At 36.5% G+C, this 16,384-nt stretch overlaps 1 protein-coding gene across 1 annotated transcript in view; it reads right to left on the bottom strand.

Annotated features, from left to right (window-relative positions):
* The window catches only part of MYCBP2 (MYC binding protein 2, E3 ubiquitin protein ligase), a 269,948-nt gene extending 253,918 nt beyond the window's left edge, over positions 1–16,030 (bottom strand). The window contains exons 1-2 of the mRNA XM_027844542.1: positions 15,967–16,030; positions 7,887–8,102 (exon numbers count right to left, since the gene is read on the bottom strand). The gene's annotated coding sequence lies outside the window, so the exon portion shown is untranslated. The remainder of the gene's footprint in view (positions 1–7,886; positions 8,103–15,966) is intronic.
* Positions 16,031–16,384: the final 354 nt, after the last annotated feature.

Raw genomic sequence — 16,384 nt, 5'->3', positions numbered from 1 at the left:
CCACCACCACCACCACCACCACCACCACCACCACCACCACCACCACCTACCTTTACATAGCGCTTTAAGATTTGCAAAGCACTTTACTAATATCTCACTTTATCCTCACAACAACCCTAGGAGGTAGGTACTCTTACTATTCCTTTTACAGATGAGGAAATACAGGCAGAGTGGCTAAATGACTTGACTAAGGTCATACAACTATTGTCTCAGGTCTCAAAGTCTTCCAGACACTAGGTCCAGTGCTTTATCCACTAAACCCTTAGCTGTCTGCCTGATTTCAATAAAGATGTGACAAAAATCCTTTTTCTAGCAAATATTTCTATTAGCACACTAACATTTCAATGAACTACTATTTAATAGAAAATTTTAAAAAAAGCTCACAGGCTGGAACAATGGGCAAAATCTAAAAGATGGAATTTAAGAGGAATACATGTATACTGTACACTTGAGTTCAAGACAATCACCTTTGCAAGCACAATATGCTAAAGGAATGGGTAAACAAATATCTAGGGTTTTAGTGGGACATAAACTCTACATGAGTCCACAGTGTGACATGATAATCAAATCATATCAGAGAATATAATAAAAGATGCATAGAGAGAAGTAATTGTCTTGCTGTAGTGGTCATACCATACCTGAAGTATTGTTTCAGTTCAGACTGCCAAATTTTAAGAAAGGTCAATGACAAGCTGAAATGTAGATCATGACTAGGATGGTGAAAGTCTTGACAGGAGACCATACCACAGGATGATTCAATTCAATGCACACAAAACACACATTAATGCCTATTTTGACCAAGATACCATACTAGGAGCTGAGGTCACAAAGACAAAAAAACAAAACACCTCTGTCAACAAAGAGCTTACAGTCTAGTAAAAAGATAAACCATTCACACAAATAAATAAATAGAAAATAATTTGAGGAGGGAGGAGCACTAATACCTGGCAAGATAGCAAAATACTTTGTATAAGAGGTGGTACCAGTGCTGAGCTTTGAAGATAAGGAATTCTAAGTGGCAAATTTAAAAAGAGTACACCCTAAGAATGGAGATAGCCTTTGTAAAGGCAAAGAAACAAAAGATGAAATGCTGAACCTTGCAAACAGTTAACAAGTCTTGTTTAGGGGGAAGATAAAGATTGCATGAAGAAGAGAAATTCTAGAAATGAAGGTAGGATTGAGATTGTAGATGATTTTAAATGCCAGTCAGTCAACTAGCACTTACTAAGTATCTACTATGTGTGAGGCACTGTGCTAAGTACTGCCAGGCTAAAGAGTTCGAGTTTTATCCTAGAGGCAATAGGAAGCCATTAAAAGCTTTAAAGCAAAGGATTGACAAATCCTTGGGAAGATTATTTTAGCAGCTGTGTGAAGAATAAATTGAAGAGTGAAGAAACTGAAGCAGTGAAACCATTAAAGAAAATATTACAACAATGAAGATGAGAGAAATAAGGTCCTGAACTAAAGTACTATCTCTGGACGAGGAAAGAAAAATTCAAGAGATGCCGTGGCAGCAGAATCCAAGAAATGTAGGAGTGATAAGACACTGTTGTGAAGCAGGGGAAAGAATCAAGAATAAATCAATCAATAAGCATTTACTAAGGACCTATGATGTGCTAGTAACTGAAGATGCAAAAACAAAAATTAAACCCTTAAGGAGTTTACATTATAACAAGAAAATGAGTAAAGCATATACATATACAAGCATATACAAAACACATACAAAGTAACCTTAGAGGAAAGGCATTAGGAGTTGAAAAGATGAGAAAAGGCCTCATGTAAAAGGTGGCACTTCAGCAGAATCTTAAAAGAAACCAGGGATTCTGAGAGGTGGACAAGAGGAGTGTATTCCAGACTTGGAAAATATAGTGCAAAGACATGGAGGTGGGAGATGGAGACTCATCTCAGGGACAGCAGGAAGGCCAGTTTGGCTGGACTACAGAGTGCATAGAGAACAGTATACAGTAAGGGGGGAAAGGTAGATGGGACCAAATTATGGAGTTGTAAAGGTCAAACAGGAGCTAAGATGTTATCCTAGAGATGGTCAGATGTACTTTAGGAAAATCATTTTTGTCACTGTATGGAGAACAGACTGAAGAAAGTAGAAATGAGGCAGGGAAACCAATTAGGAGGCTACTTTTAACACTATTGGGGGGGGCAGCTAGGTGGCGAAGTGGATTAGAGCACTGGCCCTGAAGTCAGGAGGACCTGGGTTCAAATCCAACCTCAGACCAAACACTTGACACTTACTAGCTGTGTGTCCCTGGGCAAGTCACTTAACCCCAATTACCTAAAAAATTAAAAAAAAAAACCAGTATTGGGGAAAAATAAGAAGAGCCTGAATCAGGGTGTGGTCTGGGAATGGAGAGAAGGGGACAGATTTAAGAGATGTTATGAAGGAGAATCACCAACAACTGACTGGATATGTTGAGGAAGAGTGAGGAGGCAAGTGGGAGAGGATCTAGTAGGATGCCCTTGGATACCCATAAGTAAAAATACTACTAGATCATCATGCAGCTAGAAAGGGAGGAGAGCTATTATTCCATCTTTTCCTATGTTGTATCACTAAGAGAGGGAGACAAAACATATACATGTGGTGGTCAAGAAAGGAAGTCTAAGGAGCACCAAAGATGACATGTTGAATGAAAGGACAGTCAATTAACACAACCTTTCCAGGAACACTGGTAGTATGGTAGTACTGATTTGATTACTGAGCCCAGAAAAAGAGGTAGAAATCAGGAGGGGGTGGAGAAACACAGGTGGATGGATGGGATGTGAAGCATGCTTTGGTGGTCTGTGGCCAGCTAGTATAGTGGGTTAGTAGAGTTTGTACTAGCTAGCTCATTCACTCACCAATTAAGAAGGCTTGGGGTAGGATGGGAGTTCTGAAGATGTGTAGATTAAGTTTCCCAGTGGCTGGGGACATTTTTCTGGCAGTCTGGTCCCAGGATGCCATTTCAGGTATGGGGAAGCAGTGCAATGGCAGAGCAAATGGCAAGCTGGCTGGGATTTGAGAGGGAGTCTACACCTCTGCAAAAGGAAACTGATTCATAGGAATTAGGATACTCTAGATTTGAAGATGGAAGGGCACTCTGATATTGTCTGATCTTATCTTTTTTAATTTCTGAAACAAGTGAATATATATGCTGAGGATATAAGTTCAGATACAAGTTGCTGGAGAACGTATCTGATTTTGTAAGAGTTAAGTATGAGTTATTTTTTTCCCCATCAGGATGTAAGTTCCTTGAGGGCAAGGGCTGTTTTACTTGTTTTCACTTGCATACCCAGCAATTAGCACAGTGCCTGGCATATAGTAAGCACTTAATAAATGTACTATATATCTATCTATAAAGCACTGTGCTACTTTCTAAAAGACAAAAATGAACAGTGGTTCACATTCTACCAAGGAAACACAACATGTATACAAACAGAGGATGAAAAGAAGATGAGAGAGATTGGGGGGGAGGTAAAGAGAGAGAGACAGAGACAGAGACAGAGACAGAGACAAAGAGAGAGAATTAACAACTGGGGATAGCAAAGTCTTTACAGAGTAGGTAGAACCTAAACCTAAGTTGATCCTTGAAGAAACAAGCCTAAGGCATGGAAACGAGGAGGAACAAACAAACACTTGTAAAATAACCCTAGAAAATACTCACTTGGAGTATGGAATGTGTGGAAATACATGATAAGAAAGGAAAAAAAGGGAAGCAAGTGCAAGAACTGAGCACCAATATGTAATAGCAGCAACTGGGAAAGGAAATTAATTATGGATTGTGTGGCTCTTTTAACTCAGGGAATCACATAGAGTCAGGGGCCAAGACACTAGTTACAGATCAGTGAAAGGCAAACACCTGGGTTTAAGGATGAATGTTCTTGCCCTCAGGAGCTACAAAGAAGAAAATCTAATTAATTAAACTTGTAGATATGACAGCTGTACTTGTATTTTAAAAAAGCTACTCTCTCCCCTACTTCCCTCATCTCTTGTTCTCTCTTTTCCAGACTGAAAAGCCCCTACCATTTTTCTAAGACACTTTTTCAGATCCTTACCAACTTCTTGATGGGTTCCAATTTGTCTATGATCTCTTAAAATATGGCACCCAGGATGAATTAGTCAACAAGCACTTATTAAGTATCTACTATGAGTTGGGCAGTGGGAATGCAAAAAAAAAAAAAAGAAGAAGAAGAAGAAGCAAATCCAACACAGTGATTCAGTTACTTGACTTGTACTACACAGATGCAAAATTAGATATATTTGGTTTCCAAAGAAAAAAATTAAATAAATATTTGGATAAATGTTATTCTTAAGAACTAAGTCCCGTGGGGCAGCTAAATGGTGCAGTAGAAAGAGCACCGACCCTGGAGTCTGGAGGACCTGAGTTCAAATTAGGCCTCCTATACATAACACTTACCAGCTGTGTGACTCTGGGCAAATCACTTAACCCCAATTGCCTCACCAAAAACAAAGAAAAAAAAAAGAACTAATTCCCTCATACACAGAAGGAAAATAAAAATGAGAATTCACTAGAGTAGAGACCCTCTAATGGTATTCTCCAGATGAAAAAGGCAATAATCCTAGCAGAATAGTAGATGAAATGCTAAAACAGGCACCAGATAATTTGGGTACTATTTCCAGCTCTTTAAATTCCTAAATACATAAATGGAAAAGTCAATATTGATTGTTGTGAACACTTGCTTCAGCCAATCTTTAAATGAAAATACATTCAACTGAATTCAGGCATTTCCTCACAAGATGATATTTGTGGAAATGTTATTTACATATTTCATCATGGCAGTGCCTTAAAATGACAATATTGATAATGACTTCTTTACATGCAACTGTGGTTTCTGTATGAGTTCCATTGAGTTCAGTGTCTGTGTAGTCTGCCTTCCCACACCAACTTCTTCTCTCATTCTAGGGGACATTGATAAGTATCTTAACTTCCTAGTTCCTTAGTCTACTCATCTTCCAGTACCCATTCCTCCGCTCCACCTCAGTTATGCAAAAGGATGGCCATAACCTCGATCTGCCATACCCACAAGTGTTCAATTTCAAGAACTTTTCATTTTATTTGTTTGAGAAAGGAAGGAAATAAAGCATTTATTAAGCACCTACTGTGATTCAGGAACTGTACTAAGCATTTTACAAACATCATCTCATTTGATCTCACAATAAGGTTGTTGTTATTATGATCCCAATTTTATAGATGAGGAAACTGAGGCAAAGGTTAAGTGACTTGTCCAGGGTCACACAGTTAATAAATGCCTGAGGCTGGATCTGAACTCAGGTGTTTCTGACTCTATCTCATTATAGTCTTTTATCTTATCTTTTCCTTTCTCCCTAGTCTCACTCCTCAAACTCTTCATACTCACCATGACTTCCAATCCCTCTATCCCTCGGTACTATCTCATGCTATCAACCTTGTTCTGGTTATACTTAATCCCCTTTCCAATCTTGACCCCTTGATGAACTATTTCAACTCTATGCCATCCTCTACTCTTGAACCCCTTGTTTCATTGCTGATCATGACTTGCCAAACTCTAATCCTAGATTACTCCCTATAATCTGCCACTTTCACTCTTCCTCACATTTTCTTCAACAGACCTGGAAGAAATCACAGAACTGCCGACTAAGTCCACTTCAGATCTATACTATCTAATCTCAACTGGGCCCTCACAACAAGGCAATCCTACTACTCCTGCCTAATAGACTTTTTATATACCACTTGCTATAGCTGTTCTTCCAAACTTTTATTTTCTCCTTAATTCACCCACACCACTGCACCCCCAACACTCTCTATTAAGGACTTTATTCATTCTTTTGCTCCCTCCCAAAAGTAAAGTCAATTGTTAACAGCTCCTCCTTCTTACGTCTTCATGTCATATCTTTGTGAGATCATTCCTTTCACTCCAGTCTCTGATTAGATGACCCCATCTGCCTGACAAGATCAACATCTGTATATGTTTCCATGGTTCCATCTCTTCCCATATTTGCCAGCAGACTGCCTCTACCACATTCCACCACCCTCTGTCTCTCTTTTACCTCTCTCTACTTACTCATTCCCTGTCACTAAAAGCATGGTCAAGTCTCCCCTATCCTGAAAAAATGCTTGCAAATTGTACCAGCTAGACAAATATTATCCTTTTTCTTCTCTTTTTCTCAGCTAAATTCCTCAGGGAAAAAAAAAACTGTCTACAAATGGTGTTCTGACTTTTCCTTTTGGTCTCTGTAATCTGACTTCTGACCTCATCATTCAACTGAAACTATCCTCCCTAAAGCTACCAAACTCATTGTCAAATTGAACGGCCTCATCCTTCCTGACCTCTCTGCAGCATTTGACACTGTTGATCATTTCCTTCTTTTGAATGCTCTCTCGTCTCTGGGTTGTTGTGATTCTGCTCTCTCCTGGTTCTCCGCCTACCTACCTAACCACTCCTTGTCAGTCTACTTTCTTGGATCTTTATCCATTACATAATTATCAGCTGTGGTTGTCCCTCAAGGCTCTCTCTTGGCCCTTCTTCTCTTTTCTCTCTATAATCTGTCACTTGATGATGTTATCAACTTCCACGGGTTAAATTATTTTTGTACAAATGATTTTCATATTTATACAGCCCTAGTCTGTCTCCCAATTTGCAGTCCCCTATTATCAACTATCTGTCATATATTTTTCAAAGTGAATCTCCCAGAGACATCTCAAACTCAATATGTCTAAAACAAAACCTACCATCTTTCTCCTTCAATCACTCTACCTCCTAGTTTCCAGGGGCACCTAGGTGGTGTATTGGATAGAGCACTGGACCTAGAGTCAGGAAAACTTAAATTCAAATCCAGTGTCTGACACATACTAGCTGTGTGACCCTGGTCAAATGACTTAACCTCTTTTTGCCTATTAACCTCTATTTAATCAACTGTAAATGGGGATAATAACACCTTGCTGGGTTGTTGTCAGGATCAAATGAGATACTATTTGTAAAAGTGCTGAACACAGTGCATGGCAAATTCCCTCCTGAACTTCGCTAGTACTGTAAAAAGTACCACCATTCTCCCAGTCACCCAAGCTCATGACCCTGCTGTCACCCTGGACTCCTCATATGTCCCCACCACACATTCAATTATTTGTCAGATTGTTAAGTTTCTTTCTCTTTAATTCTCTTGCATATATCACATTTTCTCCACTTCCCCAGCCATCACCCTACTTCAGGCCCTCAATACCTCTTGCTTTGATTACTAGAAGAGCCTTGGGATAGCTCTCTCTGCCCTGGATCTAGCCCTACTCAAATCCATCCCCTTCCAAAGTGACTTTCTTAGAGCATTGGTCTGATTATGTCATTTCCTTGCTCAATAATCTCAAATGGCTTGTAATTACACCTACGATCAAATATAAAGTCCTATGTTTGGCATTAAAGTCTTTCACAACCTGGCCCCTTCTTATCTAATTAGTCTTCTTCAGTGTTGCCAAGCAGTATTTCATACCACATATAATTAAACATGCATTATCATCACCATTTCCAGAATGCTTTGCATATCTACTACTTTGCATTACAGTTTGCCTGATAGTTTTACTTGAAAAGAATAACCACATATATCTAATTTCTGTGTGACAGCCATCTGCCTTTCTTGTTTATTGCCAGGAATCCAAACTTTTATATGGGCTATTCTGTTAAAGGTACTAAAGCTGCCAGGAACTCAGATGAAGAAAATAGGGACACATAAGTAATTTTTAAAGGAAATAATTTCTCACAACTTATTGATTCTGTCTTATCCATTAACCAGCTTAAACTTCAAGGTTATATCTATTACAAGGGTGAGAGTCGACTTTTCTGAAATGAGCTCATCCACGTCACAGTAAATCAGGTATGTGCTCTGCAGAGTTATTAAGGCTGCTTACCTTGGGAAGTTTGACAGGTGGCTCTCTAGGTTCTTCTTCTTCATCACTGTCTGAGTCACCGCTCTGCACAGAGCTCTTGGATGCAGCAGCCAGAGATGTTTCCTTCTTCTGCCACTCCAGAACACAATGGCGTACATTGCAATAAACGTTGAAAGCAGATGGATTGCTATGCAGCTTGATATCTGGTATGATAATTGTATTCTCCAAGTTTTCAGACTGAAATACAAAGAAAGCATTTTTCAGTTTTTACAAATGACTCATTTTCATTTGCCATTAAAAAAATTTAGACTATTAGATCTCCAAACAGCTCAGTACCCATGACGCTAAATTTGGTAGAGGCAGCATGAAGGAGGGCCATGGTGTCAGACTGCCCTTTGTACGCTGATTTAGAAAACAACAAATTAACATCATCTAGGTTGTAATATTTTTTTATTTATTTTGTCCCAATAACATTTTAGCCACAGAGGCAAGTTGGACACCTCTGCTGTAGGAGATAAAAAGCTAGACTTAGAACCAGGAAGCTCTGGCTTCAAGTCCTGCCTCTAACAGATTACAGAAGTGACTCTACATAGCCCCAAATAATTCTCTAAAATTTAAAAGCTTCAGATGCCAATGCATACTGGCAGAGAGAGTTATCTCATATAAGTGAAATCACAGATTCAATAAATAGAAAGGTAGATGCATGAATTTTATATGGTAGATTTTAGAAAATGGTTCTTTTCTCTCAGAGATGATATTGTATATCTTGCTAAATAAAATATAATCAAATGAACAATTTAAGATATGTCTATAATGTGAAATTAAACAAATTTAATGTCTATTTTTAGCATGTTTTACCCCATGAACATACCAACTAGTATCATCTGGTTTATTAATTTCAGAATATCCTTAAGCACACTGTGTGTTTCCTACAAGGAAGATAGCAATACAAAATCAGCAACGAAACAACAGAGTGAAAAAGAGAAATGAACTGAAAATAAGAAAGGTCCAGAAACAATGAGGTTGTGAGATGTGTGTATATATGTGTGTTTGCTTGCATGTATAACCAAAAGATAGACAACATGTCAATGCCTCTAACTCAGGTAGTCTGATCCTTATATGACAGATACACACGATGTCCATTGCTAGGCCTGTATTTAAAGTCTTTCTACCTTGGAAAGACCTGCCAGAGCTTAATGGGGATAGACATATTATATGTGGGAATAGAAGAAAGAGTAAAACACACAGGTACAGGACAGAAAAGAGAAAGACAGAGTCTCAGAGACAAATGATATAGAACCAGAGAAAGACAGAAAGAATGATCAATACTGAATGAAACAGAGAGAATACTTTGCGCTCAATATTGTAAAAAAGAGACTCAGAGAATTATACATTTTTAGAGCCAGAAGGGGCCTTCCAGATGATGAATAGAGCCACTTTGTTTTATAGGTGAAGAAGCTGATGCCCAGAGGAGTTAAGCAACTTGACCAATATCACAGTATGTAGGAAAAAAAAAGATTGAAAAAAAAAACAAAAAAACCCAGGTCTCTTAGCTTTCAGTTCATTACAAAGGGAAGAAAAGACCCCAGTCTTTGGATATTATCAGTCCTGAGGTCTCTTGTCTATTTTCCCTTCAAATCAACATATATATTCTAAAGAAAGGAGCAGCAACCTTTCAAAAGTAGTGTACCAGAAATTTGAAATTAGAAAAGGCTAGTGAAGACAGTAGGTAAGAACTCTCAAAAAGAGAAAGAAAGACAAGATAGCAATAGGAATTTGTCAAAAGCCTTCAAAAGTGGCAGATATAGTATTTTCACACTGCCCTGGAATCTCTAAAATATTGTATTTTCATTATAGCCACCCAAGAGACATATGAAATGACAAAAATGTTCATATTATCAGAGCTCATGTAGGGACAACTGCTGTCTTTAATCTTGTTTAACACTAGAAGGACCAGAATTTAAGAATACCTCAAACAACTATGCTGCATTAATTGATGCAGAGAATTTTTTTATTCATAAGGAAAATAAAATAATGATTGGAGGATTAAAATTTTTATTTCAAAATAAAAGTATGCCATTTTTGCATCAATTGATACCCAATAAAAAGAAAAATGAAAAAGCAATAAGTATTGAGTAAGACACAAATAGGAAAAACCCTTTACCTCAAAAACACCTAAAGTACTGTTTTGTTTTTGCAAGTCTAGGAACGGTGTATGGGAAGAATTTTATTGCTATAAAATACCCCACGTACAATGGATTATTCTGAAGACCAGCCTGTGTTCTGTGCATAGTAATGCATAAAGCATTTCTTAAAATGTCATAGAAAGTCACACTACAGGTGCTTAATCTATCTCCTGACACAAGCAAAGTGATTTTATTATGCTAATGAAAAAGTCGACTGGAATATCATGATTACTTCACAGAATAGGACCACCTCAATAAAGTAAGCAAGGTAAATGCCACAAGGTTAGGTTAGAATGTTGACAAAATTGGGGGTAAGGGAGACAAAGAGATTCTTAGTGGGTTCTCCTTCACTAGCAGTCTTCAAAAAATTATCATAATCATTCCTGTTCAGAATATGTCATAATTATCCATATCCTTTGAGGCAGTTAGTTGACACAATGGATAGAGCATTGGAACTGGAGTCAGACTTAAATTTAAATACTGGCTTGGAAACTTTGTACCTATGTGACCCTGGTCAAATCAATAAACCTGTTCTCAGTATCCCCATCTGTAAAATGGGGATAAAATAATAGGACCTACCTTTCAGGATTATTGTGAAAATCAAAAGAGTTAATATTTGTAAAGTGTTTTGCAAAACTAAAGTACTATATAAATACTAGCTATGATGATTATGGCAAATGTGTTCCATATCTAGTCACATTTAGAAATAGCTAGGTATTTAAAGTGAAAACTATTTCTACAGATGGGTTTAGTAATTAATAAGCAGGTCATTACTTTCTTCTATTTCATTTTCAGTATAGGTTTTTTTTAAATTGGAAAACAAGAAAAAATGTTATTTTGTATATTTATTATCAATGGCTCCAACTTTTTCATAAATTCAGCCACTGTTTTTGTGGATCAGAATACGAATAAAGTCCCTTAAATTATTTTAATATTTCAAAAATATCCACCAAATATTCAAGGCTGCATATCCTTGCAACTTACAGAATTAGAGTACTGCCTGTGACAATGAAAAGTTAAGAGACTTGTCCTGGTTCACAGGGCCAGTATGTGTCAGAAGTAGATCCTGAATCCATCCCATCACTGACTCTAGCTCTCTATCCAATACACTACATTGCCGATACTGTGGTGTTTTTAACTTTCACAGAATGTTGAACTTCAAGTATAAAAACTTCACATTCAAATGTAGCAAGCAGTGCAATGACTCAATTCACTGTATTCTGAACCTACATTGCACTGGTGGCAGTTTTTAATCCATGTATTTATTTTAATTTGGTTACGGGTGCTATAAATGTAATGTATCCAATGACCAAATAAGCAGAAATACTAGTAGAGCAGGGGTTCCCAACAGGAGGTGCACAAACCCTCAAGAGGACTGCAGATAGATTTCAGGGGATCTGTAAACTACTCTTTGGTTCTCTGTAATCTATGAATCTTATTTTATTCATTTCAAAACATTATTCTGGGGGCAGCTAGGTGGCGCAGTGGATAGAGCACCGGCCCTGAAGTCAGGAGGACCTCAGTTCAAATCTGGCCTCAGACCAAACCCTTGACACTTACTAGCTGTGTGACCCTGGGCAAGTCACTTAACCCCAGTTGCCTTAAAAAAAAAAAAGAAAAAACATTATTCTGAAAGGGATCTATCAGCTTCACCAGACACCCAAAGGGGCCCATAACACACAAAAAAAGATTAAGAATCCTTCTACTAGAGGAACAAAATTTTATCAGTCTTGGCAAGTTCACTACGAAGGAAATCAGAAGTTTCAGCTAAATAAAAAGGTGGCATATAGATTCTCCTTGGAGACAAGAAAAGCAGTTGACAAAATTAGTTTTAGCACAGATCCAAAGACAGCAAAAAATGCCATACGATGGAGTAGTCATCTCTTATTGCATTGCTTATGAGAAGTATCTGCAAAAAGGCCACCATGAACAGTTTTTGTACCAATATCTGCTTCAGAGGATGAAGAGGTAGAAAATTTTTTTTCAAGAACTTGATAAAACTCTCTGAAATAAAACAGCGTACACTTTGAGTCCAGGTGACTTTAATGCAAATATGGAAAAGATGGTAGAAATCACACTGTAAAAGAAGGGTCACACAAAAGGACTGAGAAAGGCCAAAGACTTCACCACCACAAAAAGAGCTGCTTCAAGTATTTTTATATCTTAAAGACCTTTTCCTATTTCTTTGATCTTTTAGGGGTATAGGCATAGTGGTGGTGGTTATATCACTGCGTCAAAGTTAAGTAACTTTGGGGCCATAGTTCCCAAATTATGGTATATGAATGTTATAAAATACTTTTGTGCCATATAAGAAACAATGAAGGGGATGTTTTCAGACAAACCTAGGAAAGCAGTATGAACTGATGCAGAGTGAAGTGACCCACCCACTTCCCAACAGAGAAGTGATAAACTCTATGATACTGATTTCTGGATATGGATAATGAGAATTTGTTACATATTTGTAGCAAGGACCTTTTTTTTTGTTTTTTTGTTTTTCATAGTGGGGGAAGAAGGTAAGAGGGAAAGAAGATAAATGCCTGTTAATTGAACAAAATAAAACATCTTGCATGGTATCACTGTTTCCCTGCCTTCTTTTCTGAAATGTTACATACCACTTCGATACTATCAGAGAGAAATTTATTAAGATTTATTACCAAAAATACCATTTTTTTCTTAATACTACATATTTTCTTAGGTACACATTTATAAAGCTAATATGTATAAAGTAGCTATAATTCTTTGCCACCAAAAAGAGAGTTGCTATATTCTTTTTTTTAATAGGAACAGTTTATTTACTTGTTTTTAGTTTTCAACATTCACTTTTATAAGGTGTTGAATTCCAAATTTCTCCCCTGCCCTCCACACACCCTCCTCAATACAGCATGCAATGTGATATAGGCTATACATGTACAATCATATTAAACATATTTCCACATTAGTCATGTTGTGAAAGAAGAATCAGAGCAAATGGGAAAAACAATGAAAAAGAAAAAAAAGAAAATAGTACGTTTCGATTTCAGACTCTATAGTTCTTTCTCTGGATGTGGATAGCATTTTTCCATCATGAATCTTTTGGAATTGTCTTAGATCATTGTATTGCTGAGAAAAGCTAAGACTATCAAAGCTGGTCATTGCATAATGTTGCTGTTATTGTGTACAATGTTCTCCTGGTTCTTCTTACTTCGCTCAGCATCAGTTCATATAAGTCTTTCTAGGTTTTTCTGAAATCTGCCTGCTCATCATTTCTATGCTATAATTATTCTTGAACTTATAGGCTCTTTTCCTTTTTCCCTGATCACCTTGGAAACAGACCTAATAGGGATATTGCTGGGTCAAAGGGTAGACACAGTTTTATAACTCTTTGGGCATAATTCCAGATTGCCCTCCAAAATGGCTGGATCAGTTCACAATTGCACCAACAATGTCCCAATTTTTCCACATCCCCTCTGGCATTTGTCATTTTCCCCTTCTATCATTTTAGCCAATCTGATAGGTGTGAGATAGTAACTCAGAGTTGTTTTAATTTGTACTTCTCTAATCAATAATGATTTAGAGAATTTTTATATGACTATATATAGCTTTGATTTCATTGGGCTCTCAGTCTTTATTAAAGTAGAAATCCAATTTTGATAAATAAATTTTGGATTATTTATTCTGTAATTCAGTTTTCAATGCTACAATTAAAAAAATACTGAAGTAATCAAAGGGTACACAGAGAATTGAGAAAGATCTCTATAGTGTAGAAAACAATATTTGTCCTATATTGTTCCAAAAATATGGGGTCCAACAACTGAGTACATCCAAGATAAATAACATATAAAATACTAAAACCTACCAGTCTCAAAATTCTATCCTGTTATTAACAGATATGATGGTAAATACAAAGCAGCAGGGAAGGCAGAACAAATAAAGCAATGGGCTTAAAATCAAGAAGACTTGACAGGTTTCAGATTCTACCATCTGCATGATCTTAAGCAAACCACTTAACCTCTATGTGCCTCAGACCATTAGTTCCTTAGGACTAATCTGCTATATGTCACTTCCAGGTTGTGTCTGCATAGATAAGAGTTTCCATAACAAGGATTCTCTACACTGATGAAATTGTAAACATAAATGCTTGGTGCAATCAACAGAGTACTGGACTTAGAGTCAGAAAGATTTGAGCTTATATCCTGCTTCAGAAACTTACTAGCTAAGTCATTTAACTTCACTGTGTCTCAGTTTCCTAAACTATAAAATATGGAAGAAATCAGATTCAATGTCCTCCAAAGTCCCTTTCAGATCTAAATCTATGCTCCTATGACACTATATAGGTATATTAGAGGGCTTCTAAGGTCCCTACAAGTCTAGTACTAAATTATATGCAAGATGTAATTGATAAATTGTGACAACAGCATATTTTAACACTGCCATTATTATTCCACAAGAAAATTTCATTTTAAAATTATTCAGTAATCTTTTAAATAAGTTATGTAAAGATAAAACAAAGTTTTTTAAAATTAAAATTGAAAATTAAAAGTTATTTGAATATATTACCTCTGTACAAAAGGCATTTCATATCTATAGAGCAGAGAAAGCTGTTAATGCCAGCTCATAACCCTGAAAAATCTTTTTTCTCCCCTACAAAGAACTGCTGCCATATCTGACCCTTAAATTTTATATGTACATGCTCACATGAAGATTATTTGCCTTAGCTATCTGCAATGCAATCATCACTGAGCTGAGCTGTCTAAATGATCGTCATTGCTGCCATCAATTCATTCCTGTTTAAAAACAGAACCACTAAAGAAAACATGAGATCTTCACCTTTCACCTGTTCCTTGGCCCTAACTGTTTTTTCTTGGGAAACAATAAGTTAAGAGAAGATAAGGACTTAAAAGAAGTTTGAAATTCTTTTTGTCCACAGCCCTGATAATGGTTGGGAGGAAAACTCAGAATTTTATATTTTTGTGCATACTTTGTACATACATTAAAAATAGTCCACACTTCTCTCTCTTACCCTAGAAAAATGGAATATGACATTCTTTGAAAAATTCAAGTGATACACAAAACTAGTTTGATATAATGTTCATTTCAAAGACAATTCCTATTTAAAATTATGATAGTTTCCTAAGATACTCTCCTAGAGTTGATCAAATTGAAACGGGTTGCGTTACAGCAAACTCTCTACCAATGATCAGTCAATCGGAATGAAAGGGAATCTGAAAGGGATATTGTAGAAAGGATTTCAATACTGGGGAAGATATTAAATTAATAACTTTCAAGAACCTTCATCTCTCTAAGGTCAATGCTAAATATACACAGGGGTCTGTATTTTCTATATCTGGAAATGGATATAGAAATTAATGTCCATAAACAAGATTTTAATCTATTAACTAAATCATAGATTAATACTAAGTACACTAGAAAAAGAATAAACAGACAATTCTCATTTCCAAGAGAAGGAACACTAAGACCAAATACCGAAAAATTTTCCTTTCTTGAAGTCATCAATAGTCACAAAACTGCAGTTTATGAAGTGACATGAATAGTAACATCTTTGACATACTGCTAAAGAAAAGCAATGTCATTATAGGGAGCATTCCTACTTCCTTTTGCCTATAAATAGTTATATTGAAAAGATGTAACAGGATCATGTATAGTGTAGGGAAAGAACACTAAACTATGACTCAGGAAATCTGAGTTCTAGTCCCAATTCTGTGACTATGTGATCTTGAATCACTCAACCTTTCTGTGATAGTGTTCTTAACTGTAAACTGAGGTGATTACACTAATTTCTAAGACCCTTTTCAATGCTAAGTCTTTTGAGTCTAAGAATGGCTTTTTACCTGTTTTTCACCTATATTTTTATTTGTCTTTAAAAGTTTTTATGTCAAATGGAAATCTTAAGTTTATCTATACTGTCAATCATTTACCTTGCTTCTTGTTTTCACTTTTGATTTGGTCTTCTGTTTCCTTTTCAGCTTTTTCTTATTTAAAATTTTCTTACTCCTAAAGAAAAAGAAAAAAAAAATTAGATTAAGATTTCCACTAGAAAATAGTTATTAAAGTCACAAGAATATGACACAGAGGCAGCTAGGTGGCGCAGTGGATAGAGCACTGGCCCTGGAGTCAGGAGGCCCTGAGTTCAAAACCTGGCCTCAGACACATAACACTCTCTAGCTGTGTGACTCTGGGCAAGTCATTTAACCCCAATTGCCTCACCAAAAAAAAAAAAAAAAATATGACACAGACACTAGATGAAAGTAAATTCTAATGTAATAATACCTTATATAGACCAAGATCTATGTATTTATAACATAAAAATGTATCACATAATCCATATGTACAAAA

This window comes from Vombatus ursinus, unplaced genomic scaffold (assembly GCF_900497805.2).
Source record: "Vombatus ursinus unplaced genomic scaffold, bare-nosed wombat genome assembly UNPS02014942.1, whole genome shotgun sequence".
NCBI classification, from domain to species: domain Eukaryota; kingdom Metazoa; phylum Chordata; class Mammalia; order Diprotodontia; family Vombatidae; genus Vombatus; species Vombatus ursinus.
The sequence above is the reverse complement of the archived record's forward strand: the minus strand, read 5'-3'. Positions and strand labels throughout refer to the sequence as shown.